Here is a 20018-nt window from a genome sequence, read left to right as displayed (position 1 = left end):
GCAGATATGTTTTCTAGAATCTTAAAAAGTAGGTATGGATGTCCCCATAGACAGATGGAGAACTGGGATTCAAAGATTAGGAAGCACACCGTCATCTGCCTAGTGAGTTGTAGACCCAGGATTCAAGCCGATCACTGTGTATTGTTTTAAATCCCTTACTATGGCCCTGCACTGCCCAGAAAAATCTGCTTATTCCCATTGCCAGCCAGGACATGGCTAACTTGTAACTATGTGGAGTCTAAGTGTGGGAACTCATTCTGGAAGCCCATCTAGAATGTCAAACTTGGGACTGAAGAGTTTAGTAATCAGTGAAAGGTCAAGATGGTGGCTCTACTGTATACAGACACCTAACCCAAGTGCACTCTCATTTCTCTACATTTCAATTACATTTAGTTTGAAATGGCTTATGTGGCTCATGTACCTGCGGGGTCCCCTCTGCCATGCTCTGTGAACACCTTGAAACCAGGGAATAAGCTTTATGCTTTGAGACTCTCAGAGTCCAGCATTCATAGAAGTTGGTTGATCATTGATGATTCGCCTGGTGCCTTACTGGGGGCTTGATATGTGTGAATGTTGACTTGAGTTAGGTTGACTGAGGTGAGGTGACTAGACTTGAGGTTTACATGCTATAATTGCTTTTTAACGTGACCTAAGCAGTATTATATAGTTTTCAGTCTAGTGTCCCTCAGACTTCAGTGTGTATGTGCATCACTTGACTTCACGTAGAACTATCCAGTTCACCGTATTAGAAAGCAGGCACAGAGTAGACAAAAGTGTTACCATTAAGCAAGTGAAGAGGGGAAGTAGGGAGACTCAAAGTTGTGGGGTTCATATGCCATTTCCAAACCTTGTTGCTGTACCCAGCCCCTTTGCTTCCAGGGCCATCAAAAGTAGTAATGGTACATAACAGCTACCTTAGGTGATGTTATGAGTATTTACAAAGTGTCTTATAAACTAATTAGTTGTCTATTAGGTGAGTATTTATAAAGTGTTTGGCACTGTTCTTGCTGCTTTAAGTATGTTATCTAATTCTCATAATACCCTATGCCATAGAGCCTACGTAGTATCTAACGGATAATTAAAATAAAATAAAAAGTAGCAGTTAGTTCTTTACGTTTACACAGGAAGAGTAGTATTCCTGGTTCATCTGAGTCCAAAGTCTCAGGCTGAAAGGTTCCTTGAAACTGGGTAGAGATGCAACAATTTAGAGATGCTTACGCTTGAGGTCTGGGTGCCTGTGGTAAGGAAGGAGAGAGGTGCGCTTTGGAAGCACTTGCAGGATAAGGCCCACCCCACGAGGTCCGAGCCCTTAGTATTATACTTGCCTCATGGAGCACTTAAATACATTTAAGAGCTGATCCTACCTCTGAGAGTACCTGATGGCTTGCAAGGTATTCAAATTTTTTTTTTAAGCAAATGTCTAGAGTCAGCCTCTGCCTTTTCCTTAGGAACTCTCCAGGAACTTTTCCACCTGCTTATTTAGGAAGAAGTTCCCACCCTAGATTTTTGTCTTGATCTAGGTTCATTAAGGCTGGCGTTGGAGCCCTCTTTTAAGGGCTAAAAGGGCGTAAGGGAGTCTTCTGAGAGGGGAAACCCCAACACAGTACTGATATTGCAAACCTGTAGGAGTTTGCCAGGTTAGCTGGGGGAAGCAGATAAAGCCCATGAGAACAATTTTGGGCAAATGTCCATTCTGCCTTGGAAATAGAAATGGGGTAAAAGAAGGTGCCTGCTTTCTTAAGGTTTGCTACGAAAGAAGAAACCAACCAGCGGAAGACTGTTAGTTGTCTATTAATTGTTCTATTCACATACATCGGTCTTTTCCTGGATGCTGGACAGAGCAATGGTTTAAGTTGGGGTGCTTGTAGAATAGCTGGTATTTATCAAGCATCCCAGAAGACTGTATTCCTTAGTAATCTTGTCTGTGAATTTTTTCATTGGGCAGATTTTCCGTACAGAAGACAAGAGTTTGCGTTTTCATCCTAAAATTGGGTAAAGGAGGGTGGAGAAAAAAAAAATGGTGCCGATCAATAAGAAAAAAAAAACCCGCCCCCCCCATACTCTTAAACAACAGGTGGTTTGGACCAGCACGGTCCACCCGTTGATGCACCGCACGAAAATTGTAGGCGGCACATTCCATGTCAGCGTCCCGGGAACCTGCTGCTGGGAGATGGGGGGTGTGAAGGGGGGCTGTCAGTGTCCCACAACAAGGGGGTTCCTGCCAGAGAGGAGACTCGAGTGTCAAAGGGCTGATGGGCTTCCTGGTCCAGGCAAATGAGCTTTCGCCCTCCTCTTTGGCGTCTGCCTCCATGTGTTCCACGACCACGTCCACCCTTGGGTTCCGATGGGTGGGGGGAGAAATAATAATAAAAAAATTAGCTCTACCGTGACCGGGTGCCCGGGTCCTTCCCAGGAGCTCCCATCAGGGCTCTTCTCAGGGGTGGTGCCACCTCTAACCACCCGGGGAGGAGCTGCGGTGCGGCGCGGAGGCTGCGCGCAGAGAAGGCCGGGGGTTTCCGCGCTTTGTTAGGGATTGGGGGGGGGGGGGGTGGAATAAGCGGGGAGTCGCTGGGGAGAGCCGCCAGGTGGGCGGACCAGGGACCCGCGCGGCCGGGCTGTGGGACGCGGGGGAGGGGGGTCCCCACGGCCTGAAGGAGGTGCCGGCAGCGGGGGGCACCCTCCCCGGAGGCCGGCCGCGGGCGCGGGGTGGTCTCCCGGGGGAGGAAGTCCCCGGGCGGCAGGCGGCCTGCGTCACAGGGGGGCCGGCACCGGGGCGGGGGTGGGGGGGTGAGGGGGGGCTGGGACGGCCCCGGGGCCGGGCGCTGGGCGGCGCTGGCTGCCGCGGGCCCGGCTGCGCGCGGGGCGGCGCTGGGGGCGGCTCGGTCCGCGCCGAGGAGGCGGGAGGCGGGCGAAGGCGGAGGCGGAGGAGGAGGAGGCGGGCGGAGAAGAGGACCGCGGGGCAGGGGCGTCCGCTGCGTCCCGGCTCGGAGCCCGCGAAGAGGACGAGGAGGAAGGCGCCGCAGTGGCCGCGGCCGCAGTGCTCCGGGTGCGACGAGCCATGAGCTGCGGCCTCGCGGGCGACCCCGCCGCCGCCGCCGGCCGCCTCTGAGCCCGGCCCCGAGGACACCGCGCGGAGGTAAGGGCGGGACGCGGAGGATGGAGAGGGGCGGCCGCGGAGGAGCGCGCTCGGTCCGCTAGGTGCGCGCTCACCCGCCCCGCTCCCTGCCTGCCTGCCCCCGGCTCCGGCCCCGGGCCCCCGACCCCCGGGCAGGCAGAGCGCGGCCGCTGGCCCCTGGTGGTCCCCGGAGCCCTCCCTGCGCCGCTGGGGCTCAGGGACCCGCCAGCCCAGCCACCCCACCCATCCCGGCTTCCGGGCGCGGGCCCCCAGCCTGGCGCCAAGCGCGGCGCGGCCGCAGCAGGTTCTGCGGACTTGGGGGGTGGGGTGGGGTGGGGTGGGGGTGGGCCGGAGGGAACGGGGCCACGGCCGGGGGAGGTCGAGGTGCTTGGCTACCTTAAAAATCCCGGAGACCCCAGGGCTTGCCCCTTCTGGTCCGCTGTCCCCTGGCCACCTCGCGCCCCCGAAGTGAACATTCGGGGCGCAGAGGAATGCGAAGGGCTCCGAAGGGGCCGAGAGCGTGACGCCGCCGCCCCCCTGGGGACCCGAGGGGAGGGAGGACCGAGCCGGGCCCCGGGCCCCACCAGCCAGGTGTCTCCTAGGCCCGTGGTGGAGGCCAGGGCGGCTGCCTGGAACCCAACTAATGCTCGTTGGTCTTCCCCTTTCCAGCCGGTTCCCAAAAACGAGGTAGTGAGGGATGAAGGGAGCAACTCAGGAACCGTAGGATGTGCTCTGGAGACACTAATTTCTCTCTTTTCTCCCTCGGCCCGTTAGTTCTTCCCTCCCCCACTCCGCGCCGGCCCGTGTACATCACATCCCAGTTCCTTCAGGTCGCAGACACCCAGCCCACGTCCGAGGACCGATAGTTCAGTGTGAGGGCCAAACTTAACTTGGTTTCAAATTCTTAAAACTCCCAGCAAACCAGTTAGGAGACACTTTCAAGTCCCTATTTCCCTTAAAGTAAAAAAAATAATAATAATAATCCATCTTTATGGGAGTGCTGGCATTGGGCAGAGGGAGGCTTGAATGACCCTATTTAACGAAGCCTGGTGGGGGAGGAATAGGTAAAGAAAATGGCAGCCCTATTTTTTAAACACACACACACACACACACACACACACACACACACCTCACAAGGCCCCTGTGATGTAGGAAATGCACATTCGGGACTGGCGTGCTGTAGTAGTTTCCTAAGGTATGCACCGAGGCTTCATACACATCTACTAGATGCTAGAGGAGGAAGCGTGGTGGTGACCCTCTGGATGGGCACAGCACTGAAATTGCCAGCATCAATGAGCTTTATCGGTGTATACATTCTCTGTCTTTTAAAAATTATTTGTGTAAACCAAAATGAAAGCTGAACTGCACAAAATTTGCTCAGATTCATAAGCCTTGTGTCGGATGTATAGACATAGATAACAGATGTATACCACGAATCTGTGATGTTTGCATTCCTGTAACTCGGTTAAATAGGGAAGGGCAAGGCTGTAACTGATTTGCTTTACTTTGGAGTCATTAACTTAAACACTCTCTAGGAGAGGTTGTTGGCTTGCTTTTGGGGAGAAGGTGGGCAGTAGCTGCAAGGATGGATATTTTTTTAAGGTTCACAGAAGAGATGTTGACCACAGATAGGGCCCACGAACACAACAATCATATCAGCATGTGTAACAGTTTCCTTATTAATAGAGTTTTCCGAGCCTTTGTTAATGGTACTAATTTCTTATTTCTCAACTAAGCACTTCAATTTACTTAATGTGTTTTTAGGAAGGGAATGCTTTTAGTGAAAAAAATGTAAGAGACAATTTAAGAGAAAAGAATGAATCATTTTCCACTTAAATGAAGCTTATCAGTTTATCGTTTAAAAAGAATACAAAGTTAGCAATATTTTAAGTTCTACGTTATCCAGTTTTTACCAAATTGTAATTATAATTTTTAATAGTCTGTAGTGTTTTTCAGTTATACTTACCAATCTATATATATAAATGGCTAATATGCCAAGTGACAGTCTGGGTAATGATGTCACATAGCAACACCCAGCTTCCTCTCCCTAGCGACTAGCCTCCTTGCAGTTTCTTCAACCCAGGAACAAGAGTTGCTTTATAGCCAGGTGGAAACATTTTACACTGTAACCAAATGTCTGTGAAGCGTTTTCCCATGCCTCATCTTATTTGATCCCCACAGAAGTCCTGGAGTATGTAGATAGGAGACTAGTGGAATCCTATTTTATTTTCATTAGCCAGAAAACAGATTTAGAAAGCTTAGAAACTTGACCCAACTGAAAAGAAGAAGTGGTGGACCTTGAAAATGACTTCAGGTTTTCTCACTGTGCAGAATACAGTCAAACACTGCTGCAGTTAAATATTTTACCCTTTGTTCTCCCTGCATGATCTACAATAATAATTTACTTCATGTTGATATTTATTGCTGTGTTGCTGACAGTTACCTGAAAGAGAAGTTGGGGTGCTTCAATGGGCTCCAAAAAGTTTAGCTAAATTAGAAAGTAGGTTTAATTAAGCAAGTTTAATCTATATCTATAAAAGGCTAAGTTGACTTGCACATGCTTGATACATATAAAGCTCTCTTAGGTGCCAATTGCACATGTGTGTTTCCATCTGTCATTGTCCATTGTGAATTTGGTTGAGACTTCTATTATAGAGAAAGGGTGAATAATGATATTAAAATATTTCTTCTAATTAATTTTGTTTCAATGTGCACAAATACATGCACCTGGCCACTAGTAGCATTATAATGAAGCCCAAGTTAAAATAAAGGGGGTGGAAACTTATAAGTATTTTGCCAAATATTGTTAATGATGTCATATAGTATTGTAATATAGTCAGCTGCTCTAAGTACATGACATACATTATCTCAGACTCTTACAGCAAACCCTTTAGGTAAATGATGCCATCCACATTTCACAGAGGAAAAGGCTTAGAGTTTATGACATGCCCAAGACCATTAATGTTTGAATAAGGCCAAGCCCTTTTAGCCATAATAATGGACTTTTCCACCATCCAAAGCTCCCTTTTTTTCTCCCTACATAAATGTATTGTGACTGTATGAAAAAAACTGAGGTCAAGGAAGTAAAGTCTCCTGTCCAGAGTTTTTTGTGTAACTTGTGTGTCACAGAATTGAAACTTGGAATCAGGGCCACATGTTTCCCAAACTCCTGTTCTTGCCACTGATCTCTAGTAAATGACTAATTAAGAGCTCAACCTAATGGACATTTTACTTCCGCTCATCAGCTATTCTCATTCACGGAATGGTGGTGGCCATGGGCTACGTATATCACACTTTCAAAGACTCGCTGTATCTCCAGCCCTGGATCACTTAAGAAAGCATATTGCAGCCAACAAGGGTAAAAATTACTCTAGAGTAGGGGTGTCGAACTCAATCAGAGAAGGGGCCAAAATCTAAAATCCAGCCTAAATCGCGGGCCGAATGGTTTACTGAACAGTCATAAACTGACAATGTCATAAACTGACAGCGGAGTGTAGTGATGACAGCGCGGTGCGGGCCACATTGCAAGGCCTGACGGGCTGGATTTGGCCCGCGGGCCTTGTGTTTGACACATGTGCTCTAGAGGCATCCTTGAATTCATTTAAGTTATCTTAAAATATAAATTACCCTAGATTGGCATGGGGTAAAGAGCCTACCTCATTATAGGAAAAGCTGAGCCTGGTCAGTGTGGTTGAGTGTTATCTATGAACCAGGAGGTCACCGTTAGATTCCTGGTCAGGGCACATGCCCAAGTTGCAGGCTTGATCCCCAGTAGGGGGCATGCAGGAGGCAGTTGATCAATTATTCTCTCTCATCATTGATATTTCTATCTCTCTCCTCCCTTTCTGTCTGAAATCAACAAAGACATATATTTTTTAAAAGATAGGAAAAGCTGTATCAAACTCTGGCTCTGCACAGTAGGAGTGCCAACTGATTCACATTATTCAGTTTCTCTGAGCTGGTTTCCTCGTATGTAATGGAGTTCATAAAGCCTACCTGGAGAGATCATTGTTCTGATTAGATGTAGCAATTCATACAAAGGGCAGCTGCTGTCACCTAGAAGGTGCTTAGTAAATGGGATGGATGAATACTCTGTATCCTGGCTAGCACTAATTGAAATTTCTGCCGTATTTCACTTTTTGTATGTTTTGCATGTGCATAGTGATTAGTCACTGCTGTCTGTGACTCATTTTTCATATGGCTACACAAAATTCTAATCCAGTGTTTAGCATCTTCAACTTTTGAGTCACATCCTTTTTTTGTAGTCCTGACTTACACGTATTTACTCACCTCACATAGTTTTCCCTTTGTTCCACTCTGCACAGTTTTAAAAACTTTACCAGCCACATTTTGGTTGGAATGTATTTTTTGGCAAAAACACTTTCCTGTTTTCTGCCTCTCCTGATTTCTCAGCCTTGCTTATCACTCACAGAAGGCACCATGACAAACCCAGGACCTCCCTACCACACACCTTACCTTAACTGAGCCTTGACCACTAAAATTCTGCATCTCCTTCAAGGCTCAGCCTGAATGCTACATCTAGCTGAGCTCATGTACCTTGTATTTTAAATCTTTTGTCCATTCACTTATAATTCAGACATGTACCCCTAATGCTGTAAATAATATTATTTTTACTTTCTTAGTTATTTGTCCAAATAATATCCTATGGAAGACTGTAATCTCTCTGAGGTCAGGGATGTTTTTCTATTTCTTTTTCTTACTAAATTTTTTATTGATTTCAGAGAGAGGAAGGAGGAAAGAGAGAGAGAGAAACATCAATGATAAGAGAGAACCTTAGCTGATTTGGCTCAGTGGATAGAGCATCAGCCCACAGACTGAAGGGTGCCAGGTTTGATTCCAGTCAAGGACAAGTACCTCCATTGCAGTCTTGATCCCCAGTCTTGGTCAGGGCATGTGTGGGAGGCAACCAATTGATGTGTCTCTCTCACATCAATGTTTCTCTCTTTGTGTCTCTCCCACTCCTTCCTCTCTCTCTAAAATTCAATGGAAAAATTATCCTTGAGTGAAGATTAACACAACAAAATTATGAGAGAGAATCATCCATCGGCTGCTTTCTGCTCACCCCCTACTGGGGACCTAGCTTGCAACCCAGGATAAACCTTGACCAGTTCATGGGTCAACCACTGAACCACACCGGACAGGCCATTTTTCTGTGTCTTAGCAATGTTTGCTTTATATAAAGCTTACATGCTTTTTATTTCCTGAATGAAAGATGAGTCAGAAATTCTGACAGATTCTTACAGTAATTAGGAAAGACACCCAAATTATTTGTCTCCATTACATGATTGTTAGTAGTGCCTTCCTCTTTATTCTGAGATTTGTTCATCCCAGCCTTCTCCACCAGTTTAGCTGGCATTCCATTAACTGGGAAGGCATATATAGGAAAGCACCATGACAAACCCGGGATCTCCCCACCACACACCTCACACAAAGCCTTGGCCACCAGGTACCATGTAAGAGGGTGTGTTTTCATTAATAAATTACTCCTGTGGTGGTATGATAAACTCCTTAGTTGCAGGGATATTGAGCATGCCCACAGTGTTTGAGTAGTTTGGCATTTTAGATGGGGTAACAGTCCAGATGGATTTCTTTCATTAGGAATTGGGTTTACCTGAGGGAAAGGAACACTTGCCTTAGAGAGAAGGTTGAGATAATAAACGAGGAGGATTTCAAACCCCTTAGCTTGGAAATAAGACTCATCATGGCAGTGTATTGGCTACTGCCAAAAGTGACCTTCATGAGATAATTAGCACAAAGACCCAGACAATCTCACCCCAAATATGAGAGGTAGAAAAAATAAAAAGGAAGAGGTAAAAGCGAAGCATGACTATACTAACATATGACTGTGGCCTGCTAGATATCGCTAAATGCTGGACTATAGAATTAGGAAAGAGACTGTGGGGTCAAGGTGAGCAAGAGAAACTATTGTGGCTTTGAACTTCTAGTACATGAATATACTCCCATTGATTCCAGGGCTGGCACAGGAGGGCAAGAGGGTAATTTCAGAACTTTGGTTAAAATAGTTTGGTAAAAACATTGAAATATTTCTAAGCATTAAAGAGGAAAAGAATAACTGAAGTCTTTCCTAATATCAGGAAACAAATAACCCAAGCTATCTACATAGAAGTATAACACACTATCATAAATTTTAGGAGTGAATTTAAGATCATTTTTGGTGTTGGATGGGTGTCCTTTTAAAATACAGTTCTGGCTGAAACCGGTTTGGCTCAGTGGTAGAGCGTCTGTCTGTGGACTGAAAGGTCCCAGGTTCGATTCCGGTCAGGGGCATGTACATTGGTTGCGGGCACATCCCCGGTAGGGGGTGTACAGGAGGCAGCTGGTCAATGTTTCTCTCTCATTGACGTTCTATCTCTCTCCCTTCTGCTCTATAAAAAATAAATAAAATATATTAAAAAATAAAATACGGTTCTGGCCCTAGCTGGTTTGGGTCAGTGGCTAGAGCATCAGCCTGTAGACTGAAGAGTCCCGGGTTCAATTCCAGTCAAGGACACATGCCTGGGTTACGGGCTCAGTCCCCAGTGTGGGGCCTGCAAGAGGCAGCCAATCAATGATTCTCTCTCATCATTGATGTTTCTCTCTCTCCCTCTCCTGTCCTCTCTGAAATGAATAAAAATGTAAATACATAAAATATGGTTCTGTAGTCTACAGTGTATCTAACTATGAATGGCAGTTGGTAGAGAAATGATAATGTGGGTTTAGAAACTGAATGGAGTTCAGAAAAGAAAAGGGAGAACTGAAAAAATTCAAACACTAATTTCAAGCAACATGTTTGAAAGCTTAGGGAAGTAACTGACGCGGTTCAGATGACTGAAGTATTTTGAATCAAAGGGACCCAGGAGAACTCTGTGTGCCTTAAAGAGCCCCTCTGAGGCCTCAGAAGAAGCAGAGCCATTCCCACACTCAGAAGGGTGGGAAGGTGGAGCCAAGAGGAAAGTTCGTGGCGCCAAACCAAAACAACTGCTTCAAGGGTTTTCAAACTTAGAGAAAATACAATGACACTCCTAGAAAAGTGTTCCTCACCCTTTCCTTTCCTCGTGACTCTCCCTCCCCGAGCCTATTTCAGATAAATTATAATGTCATAGGTACACTATATATCTGCTTATGCAATGTGGCCTTTTTGCACCTTTAATGTTAGTAACTACAAAACATTATTTAAGACCTTTTTACCCTGCTCCCCAGAACCAATTTTCAACACGGGCAAGATTGCACCCCTATTGAGAATACATGATGTGGCATGATTCTGTATTATGTTAGAAACTCACGCAAGAGCCATATGGAACTAAAATACATGAAGAATAGAATACACACACACACACACACACACACACACACGCACATATATTTGTATGAATGCATTTAATACATTAATGAACAAATTCTCTGGAATTAGATTGCTTTTTCTTTGCCTTATAAAAAACCATGCACTATTTATTGACTTTTAAACTGAAATACCTAAGTAAAATATATATATATATATATATATATATATATATATATATATATATATATATGGCTTTTTGTTGTCTGGATTGCACCTTGGCAAAATTATTAAATTCACAAAGTTATCTTTCCAAGCCTCGTCTACCCACATTCTTATTTTTCCAGGATGGAAAAGCCTTTCCCAAACTTTAAATGCTCAACATCCTGTATTTACTTTTGTTATGCTGGGAAGACTCTGATATTAGCCATTCATGTGACTGGTCAATTATATAAATATAAATGAGTTTGTCCTTATTAGAGCATTTGTATTTTAAGCTACTTATTTATAAACATGAAACACTATGTCTCCTATCAAAGGGATTTCAGCTTGCAACAAGTAGATATTTAGAGAAGTCATTCTTAGCTTTCTCATTTTCAGTTCATGCTTCCGTTCCCTGGGGAGATGTCTAATCTGGGTGCTGTAGGGTTAGGGGAGCTTGGTTTCTTTATACTATACTGGCTTCTCTCAGCATGTGGAACCTATTGGCTCTTGCTTCTGCCCTTAACCCAAAACAAGTCATCTTCTTATCCTCCAGGTCTTATTTTAACCAAATTGATCTTTTCCCTTTCCTTTACCCCCAAACTTCAGAAGTATCTTTGTTTTTCAGCACTTTTGTCTGTCTGATTTTTAGAGCTTCAGTGAACATCCATGAGGGCAGAGGCCATATAGGCCATATCTGTTTTATTTATGTCTGTATCCACAGCACCTTCATGGTGCCTGGGACACTGCTACTCAAGAAATAGTCCTAGATTAAGTATTAATGATATATTTTACAGTAATGTTTCTAACATACCATCTTGGATTGTATCCTTTTCCATTTCTATTGTTTTTAATTCTGGTAATGAAATTTGATAGTGTAATTTAGAAGTTATCCTTCTCAGTAGAGTCATGAAATATGTACACAAAAATATTTCTAGCCCTGGCCAGTGTTCTCAGTGGTTAGAGTGCTGGCCCTCGCCAGAAGTGTTGTGAGTTTGATTCCTAGTCAAGGACAAACACCTGGGCTTCAGGCTTGCTTCCCAGACCTGGTCGGGGCATGAATGCAGGAGGCAATCAATCAATATGTCTCTTTCGCATTGATCTCTCTCTCCTCCCTCCCTCCCTCCCTCCCTCCTTCCCTCCCTCTCCTTTTCCTCAACTCTCTCAAAAAATTAGTGGAAAAAATATCTTCGGGTGAGGATTAACAAAAAATATTTCTACATGTGATTGGAAATGAGGAACAAGTATTATATGAAAGATGAAGTCAGAACATCAAAATAAACCCTATGGAAAAGTCACTAAGTAAGCTAAATATATGAAAACTCATGGGTCCTTTGAGCTCTCCTTATGTACACAAAGAACTTGTAAAATCAATAAAAATTACTATCTAGTCTCTTTCAAATACTTTAGAGATGTATGAAAATTAGAAACGTGCTCAAATATCTTTTTGAAAAAATGGAAAAGACATAACCTATAAATCCCACTTGTGGAAAAATGCTATAGAAAGTTATTTAGCTAATAACATCTTGTATTTAATATATATATATATATATATATATATATATATATATATATATATAGTTAGTTTCATTAGGAAAACACTGTTAAGCTAATTTGTATTATCTCCCTTGACATTAGCAAGGTCATTATCCTTAATGTTCTTACCAGCAAAGTTAGGGAATACTGTCCTACACACACAACTTTCTAGTTAATGCACAATTATGTGGATTAATAACTGATTGGCCCGCAGGCCCCAATCAGCTGTGATGCTGCCAGGCCAGCCATGGCAGGTGCTAGTGGAGGCCCTGATCAACCTGCAGGTCACCCCACAGATTGGCCCTGATTGCCAGCCCAGCCTAGGGTCCCTACCTGTGAGGAATTTCATGCACCAGGCCTCTAGTAATAATGATAAAGTCATAAATGTTGGAAAGGAAGAAGTAAAAAAAAAAAAAAAATCTCTTTTCACAAACTTGTGATTAGAAATTAGGATTCCTCATCCTAAAGACAGTGGAGAAGGCTGACAGGAAAAATGAACTGATTCATTTGAAATATGCTGTTGAAAGAGACCTCAACCATTGACCACCAGGAAAACAAACAAGTGCGTCATAGAGTAAATTAAGCCTGAAACTTCTCTGGAGGCAAACATGACAAAACTGAATCTGTGCTACTTAGGGCATATTATGAGAAGGCAGCATTCTTTAGAAAAAGCAATAATGCTGGGAAAAATAGAAGGCAACAAGAAAAGAGGAAAACCAAATAGGAGATTGATTGACTCCCATTAAAGAAGCTATAAGCATTTGTCTACAGGAGCTGTGCAGGCTGTTGAGGATAGGACTGTGTGGACATAATTCATTGATTGAATCACTGGGAGTCAGAGCCAACACAACGACACACACCACACATCCTAAGGAATCTACAAAACCACCACTAAAAATAGGTGTCACCCTCATCTTTGACTGGCATGCAGCTACTTAAAATTTACGAGCAAAATCTTAGAAGTAAGTCTATTTCAGTCTGCCCTGGTACACAAATGCAAAGATGATTTTGCTTCTCTTGGATTATAGTATCTAATACTATAATCACATAACTAACATTTTACCTGTTTTTTAACTTGACATCTTTCCCCATAAATGGATTGCAATAAACAGAACAGCCTACTGTTGATCTAATTAAGGAATTAGGAGTAAGTCGATTAAAACTAATTATTTCCTGTATTCCTTTTACTTGATAGTGCCACATCCTGGCTTATAGTAAGGGGAGCAGACATATGATGCTACCTAGAGGCTATCTAGTATGTATTAAACATGTTTTGAATATTAAAAAAACTGCTCCTGCCGAAACTGGTTTGGCTCAGTGGATAGAGCATCGGTCTGTGGACTGAAAGGTTCCAGGTTCGATTCCGGTCAAGGGCATGTACCTTGTGGTTGCAGGCACATAACCAGTAGGGGGTGTTTCTCTCTGATCGATGTTTCCAACTCTCTATCCCTCTCTCTTCCTCTCTGTAAAAAAAATCAATAAAATGTACACAAGGCTAAGACATTGAACTGATTCATTTGAAATATGCTGTTGAAAGAGACCTCAACCATTGACCACCAGGAAAACAAACAAGTGCGTTTTTAATTATGAAATCTCTCCTTGTCATCATCTGAACTTTCACATACAAGTTTTTTAAAAACAACTGCTCCTTTTGTTAATGCTCCAAATCTGGAACATAAAGCAACATTTTAAAATATTGTTGCATAGCAATGTAGATGCACAGTAATAAGAAACGGTCATATTGGTGGCTGAAATAGTAACTAGTAACAGATAAATCGGATGAAATATCAGAATTTAATTTTTCTAGAGGCCAAGAATCTCATTCTGGGTTTTTTTTGTTTGTTTTTTTGCTTTCAGTTATATATAAATTTGAAATATAAAAAGTAGCACAAGAAGAAATACGCTAATTGTCCCTTCTGAAAGAACACATTTGGATTGAGGAAAAAATAACTTTTGTCATCTGGGTAGAATATCTGGGTGTCATCTGGTAAATAATTTTATAGCCTCATATTGAGAAAAGGTCATCTCAGAAATAACTATTATTTTTGAGTGACCAAGTTATCTATTCTAATAAGCTGCTTTAAGTTTTAATTTTATCTCAGTATGTGTTACTTTTTATATAAATCACATAAGCTAAAAATGGTGGGTGACAATAGTGTTAAAGTTTAGTTTTTAAGATAACATTAATTTTATAAAGTATGCTATAAAATAATGATTATAGTCTTAATATTTGAAGAATATACTTATCTATAAAGAAATGATACATAGCTTTAACTCATGATATTATTTTGCCAAGGATTATTCATAATTACTTAATTTTAATATTGTCCCAGATGTGACAATAATTAGTCTTATTATTTGAGTAGTAAAAAGAAAAAATTATGTATAGAGATATGATACATAGCTTCAAACTATCACTTGGTCATATTTAGACAAAGATTACTTATAATTGTTTAGTTTTAATGTTAGTCCCAGGTCTTAAAATTAATTATTTTGAATTACAATGCACATTACCACTTAAAAATAATGTATTACAGTTCATATTAAAAACTTATCAGATAGCTATGACATTTATGGTTTCACATTACTGCAGCAATGCCTAAAATTTATAACCATTAAAGAAACAGGCTAGTTATAACTCTTATAGACTTAAATTTTTAGTGTAATGTACTGACTTAGACAAATATAAGGAATTTAGTAACTTCCCATTAAATAGACATTCTACTAAAGAACAGATTAGTCTTGCATGAACAGCTTTATTGAGATATAATTTACATACTATAACACTGATTTATTTAAAGTATACAATTAAATGCTTTTTAGTGTAATTACAGAATTGTGTAATCATTACCATAATCCAATTTTGAAACATTTTTATCACATTAAAAAGAAGGCTGTACCCTTAGCTGTCACTCTTCACCATATCTCCCAGTTTGCTCAAACTTTGGACAGCCCCTAATCTATATTCTGAATCTATAGATGGTCTATTCTGGACATTTCACATAATGGTATTATATGTGATTTTTGTAACTTGCTTCTTTTACTTAACACATATTCAATGTTCATCCATGTTTCAAGTTATACAATGTATCAATATGTTATTCCTTTTCACTGCTAGATAATAATTCCATTATGTAGATATAACATGTTTTCTGTATCCATTCATCAATTGGTGGACATTTAGGTTGTTTCCACTTTGGGGCTATGAGGAATAGTGCCCCTAATAATATTCAGATACAAATTTTTGTGTGGATATATATATTTTTTCATTTATTTTGGGTAAGTATGTATAGAAGTGAAATTGCTGGATCATATGACATCTATGATTTTATCATTTTGATGTAAATGAGGTATAATTTTTATATCGTCTCCACAACTAGAATAAAGTCAAGACTAAGACATTGAACAAAATAGTTTAATTTGTTCAAGTATTCCTCATTATCGGAAATATCAATTGAACATTGATTTATATAATTCAACCGTAGTTTTGCAAAGTACTATCAAAGCACTATTAAATTACTTTAGATTAAAAGTTCTGGTTAAGAATTCTAGAAAGGGCAGATGAAGGCTGATCAGGTAGAAATTTTTTGGTTCCTTATCCTTAATGATCTGACTACCACCCATTAAGTTTAAATTCCCCTCTTGTGAAATTTCCCCCCTCTTTTTGTTATGAGCACTGGGGCAATAACTTTTTCATATTCTTTTATTCTAGATATTTGTGTTTATTAGCTTCTGCCTGGAATATGTGACCTCCATTGATTTGAGGATTTAGAGTCTTATTAATTTCTCTTTGGAAAGAGGCAAAGGCAACTTTAAAAGTAAAACACTTTTAATTGGTTAACATTCTTCCACTATTCTGTTGTTTGGGATGGTGATGGGGGGATTATCTTGATAAATGGTAGATCTCTATGTGTTTTTGGTCTATTTAGAACTACTCTTTTCATTCACTGTCAGGCCAAGTCCTGGCAGAAATTTCCCTTAACTCTTTTTCTTTTCATACCCAGGCCTATTTGTTTAAGGAGGTGTTCTCCTAGCACACAAGGGACAAATTCCTGTGACCACTTAGTCTTTGTTCTTAAAGGTGTCTAAGCCACTAGGAAGCTGTAGGTCTAATAGGTGCCCCAAGAACTCACTCACCACAAAAGCACAACACTAAAAATAACCGCTGTCAGACACAGGCAAATAGAAAACCTCTGAACCAATTCCTACACGCTATTTTAACTGTTGGGGTAATGTAAATACAAATATATACACAAACTCAATGCAAGCAAAGCACAAAATAAAGAGTCTTTAGTGAACGTTATAAAAGGATAATTTTCAGAAAGTTAAGCATGACTCTTAAATACAAAATGAACATGTCAAAGACTTTTTCAACTCCTTGATGAAGGAGCTGACAGAATGGCAGAGTGGATTCAAAGAGCATCCAGGAATTATTTTGGGGGGAGGGGGGGAAGACTTAGAATAACATTGGGAGCTTAGATACAAAACTAAGCAATGTCCTTCAGGACAATGAAAAAAAATAATGTTTTGGGTTTTCTTACTGGACAAAAATCTACAAGTCTGAACTTTAATCAGTAGTAATTAACAAGTCAAAGAAAGTTATATTTCCCTAAACAGTTTTTCAGTATTACAATGAAAGAATAGTCTGCCCTCCCTTGGCCTCATTTCCAAGATTTAGATCCTTTTTTTCTTAATAATGCATACTTTCTCATTCCTGACTTTCCTTTTAAGGGCTTTGGTTGTTTCTCAGTAATATGGCAGACGTTTAGCATGGAATGTGTCAAATACAAAACACTGGCCATGGAAGTTCTCAAACATAAGACACGGGACAGAAACTTTTGGGTTCTGCGCTTGACTTTCCTTTCTGAGCATCCCTTATGTCACACAATTATCAAACTACCTCTTTAATCTCCTCCTGGAAAGGAGTTCTGTTTTAACTCCAACCCCAAGTTTATTCAATTTTAGGCCCCAGACTGCTCTCCAAGCTCTCAACTTAGATGGTAAGTCATCGTAAGCCTCGCAGAACAAGAGTCCTGTCAGGTGGCCATTAGACTTTGACACTCAAATAACCATAGATCAGCAAAGTATTCATGATTAGAAGAGATACACAAAGAATCTCAGTAGCTAACTGCCTTGAACTTCCATGACCCAGAGGCTCCCAAAAGCTCGGTTCCTTTTGAGATGAGTGAGCCCCACTGGACCTCCAAGAAACACTACAATTGACCAAATGTGGTCCAGGTAGTTTGGGTCTGCAGCCTGTTTTTGTAGAGCCCACTTGCTGAAGTTGGCTTTCACATTTTTTGAAGGGTTTGAAATATTTGTAAAAGACTATGCCACATAGACCAGATGTGACCTGTAAGGCCTAAATATTTACTCTCTCTCCCTGTATAGAACAAGCTCGCTGATCCTGCATTATAAAACAACATTGACAGCAGTGCTGTATCCAAGTTTTATAACAAATTTCCTGTAAGGCAAATGCTCTCTAGTAGACTAATTCAAAGATTTGCTCTTGGTAAGAACATTTCATAGGAAAAGAAACTGGTTAGAAAGATGTTAGATTTGACATAAAAAGAAAATAACATTTGGTTGTTTGACAGCTGGTCAACTGTGTGGGCAGTAACCAATTTCCCAGTTAATGTCATTAAGGTTCATGAGAATCAATTATTTAAGGATTATATCAGGAACACTGATTTCTTTCTCGGAGGAAGTTGAAAGTTATACAAACAGATTTGAGACGGTTTTTCTTTTGTAAGGCAGCCTGTTAGTATATTTTAAAAGCGTACACTGGATTGTGAAAACAGAAAAGCAGACTCTAGGGATCTGTTGATGCCACACTAACTCTTACAGTTTAAGGCTACATAGCTAACAGGGAGATGAAAGCCTTGGGGGAGAGAAGACCACCACCAAGAGGATCAGAGCACTGAAAAGTTGAATCTGTGTGGGACAAATGAAAAGCACATTGGCATGTTCCAGTTCAGATGATGACAAGGAGAGATCTCATAATTACTTTCAAGGGTATGAAGGGATCTCCAACTGAATGTGGAGAATGGTTGTACATCTCTTCTGAAAGAGATAAAAGTTTCACCTGTAGCCTAAGGATTTAAAAAGAAGAATTTTCTGTCATCAAGCCATCAGCCTTTCTACAAATTTTTCTAGAGGCTGGGTCTCGGGCAGATTTTAAAGCTACAATTGAGTTCCTGGTCTCTGCCATGGATGAAGTTTGATTTTACCTAAAGGTTTCGCCAGATAACCCTCAAGACCAAACAGGATGCCGTGCACACCGGAGGGGCTGTCCTCTGAGATTAGAAACCAACCGCTGCCCCTGGGACTGACTCTGTGACAGAGGGGTTAGGGTAAACAGACAGGTGACACAGATAAGGAGGAGAACAGGGAAAACTTGTGCACGTATTTAACTATCTGCAGAGGGAAACAAAACTATGGCTCATAAGGCAAAGACCTGGAGGAGGAGAGGGAGCCATTTATATCTGAGGAAAGAGAGAGCCAGGCAGAGGGAACAGCAAATAAAAAGACATGCTCCTGGTGTGGTGGAGGAACAGCAAGAAGGCCAGTGTGGGGGGAGGGCCCTGGGGGAGGAGGAGGAATTACTTAGTGCTGTAGGCTCATTAAGAGTTTTGTCCACCTCTATTCTGAGAGAGGAGGAGCCGTTAGAGGTTTCTGAATAAGGGAGATTCATAATCTAACTTGAGTTTTCAAAGGATCACTCTGTCTGCAGTGTAGAGAAGCCATTGGCCAAATTTTAGGCTTCAGGACTTTTGCAGTCTTTTTTTTTTTTTTTAATTTCTAGTTATTGATTTGAGAGAGAGAGAGAGAAAGGAAAAATATCAATTTGTTGTTCCACTTATTTATGCATTCATTGGTTACTTCTGGTCTGTGTGCTCACTGGGGATTGAACCCACTACCTTGGTGTATTGGGGTAATATTCTAACCAGCTGAGCTATCTGGCCAGGGCAGGGTCTTCAGAAATTATTGAAGACCCCAAACAGCTTTATGTGGGAGAACTTTTAGGCATTTTCCAAGAACAGTAGATATAGAGAACATACAATAAATGTTCTGTTTTTTTTTTCAGAATGCAGAAGCTTCCTAGAAGGGCAGCCTCGCTCGTATTTTCTTAAATACGTAATGAACTTGACAATTGTCATATACTGCCAGGCACTTTTATAAGTGTGTATCATTCAAAGAGGTTGGCACAGAGCTGGATTTCAAACCTAGGTCTTTCCAGCTGTAAAATTTGCGCTATAACCACCACTTTATGTTGAACAAAATGCTGAGCAGAAATGACTTTTATTTTTTTTAAAAAAACATTTAATCCTCACCTGAGGATATTTTTCCATTGATTTTTTAGAGAGAGTGGAAGAGAGAGGGAAAGAGAGAGAAACACATTGATTGGTTGCCTCCTGCACACATTCCAAACAGGACCCAGGCCAGGGAGGAGCCGACAACCGAGGTACGAGGTACGGCCCCTTGACTGGAATCAAACCTAGGACTCTTTAGTCCACAAGGCCGATGCTCTATCCACTGAGCAAACTGGCTAGCGCTAGTTTTATTTTTTAGATTACTGTTGCTGCTTATGACTACACTTAAGAGTTTAGATGTTCAATGAGGTAGTACATACATACTGGTATAAGGTAATAACAGGAGTATTTTTATTTTACTTGGCATATAGTGTTTTAGACTAAGGACTTCATATCACTCCAGATGTACAAAACAACTGTAATTACTTCATAAAGAAGGTAATTTGCACAAATTACTTTTGAAGTTTGTAATAAAATGCAACGAGCCCTGACTAGTGTGGCTCAGTTGGTTGGAGTGTTATTCCATATACTGAAAGATTGCCAGTTCAATTCC

The 20018-nt window shown here is 41.5% G+C and overlaps 1 protein-coding gene and 1 long non-coding RNA gene across 2 annotated transcripts in view; one reads left to right on the top strand and one right to left on the bottom strand.

The window, feature by feature from the left end:
- Window positions 1-1104: 1104 nt before the first annotated feature.
- Window positions 1105-2800, bottom strand: LOC311616681. The gene is made up of 3 exons (XR_014793970.1): window positions 2386-2800; window positions 1813-1982; window positions 1105-1235 (listed from the first exon to the last, which is right to left on the bottom strand). It is a non-coding gene; the product is annotated as an uncharacterized lncRNA (long non-coding RNA).
- A 122-nt stretch (window positions 2801-2922) lies between these two features.
- The window catches only part of LRRC8C (leucine rich repeat containing 8 VRAC subunit C), an 82508-nt gene continuing 65412 nt past the window's right edge, over window positions 2923-20018 (top strand). The window contains exon 1 of the mRNA XM_084872326.1: window positions 2923-3136. The gene's annotated coding sequence lies outside the window, so the exon portion shown is untranslated. The remainder of the gene's footprint in view (window positions 3137-20018) is intronic.

The sequence above is a fragment of the Pipistrellus hanaki genome (genome assembly GCF_964339955.1).
Source record: "Pipistrellus hanaki genome assembly, chromosome: 2".
NCBI lineage: Eukaryota > Metazoa > Chordata > Mammalia > Chiroptera > Vespertilionidae > Pipistrellus > Pipistrellus hanaki.
This window is presented reverse-complemented; position numbering and strand designations above follow the sequence as displayed.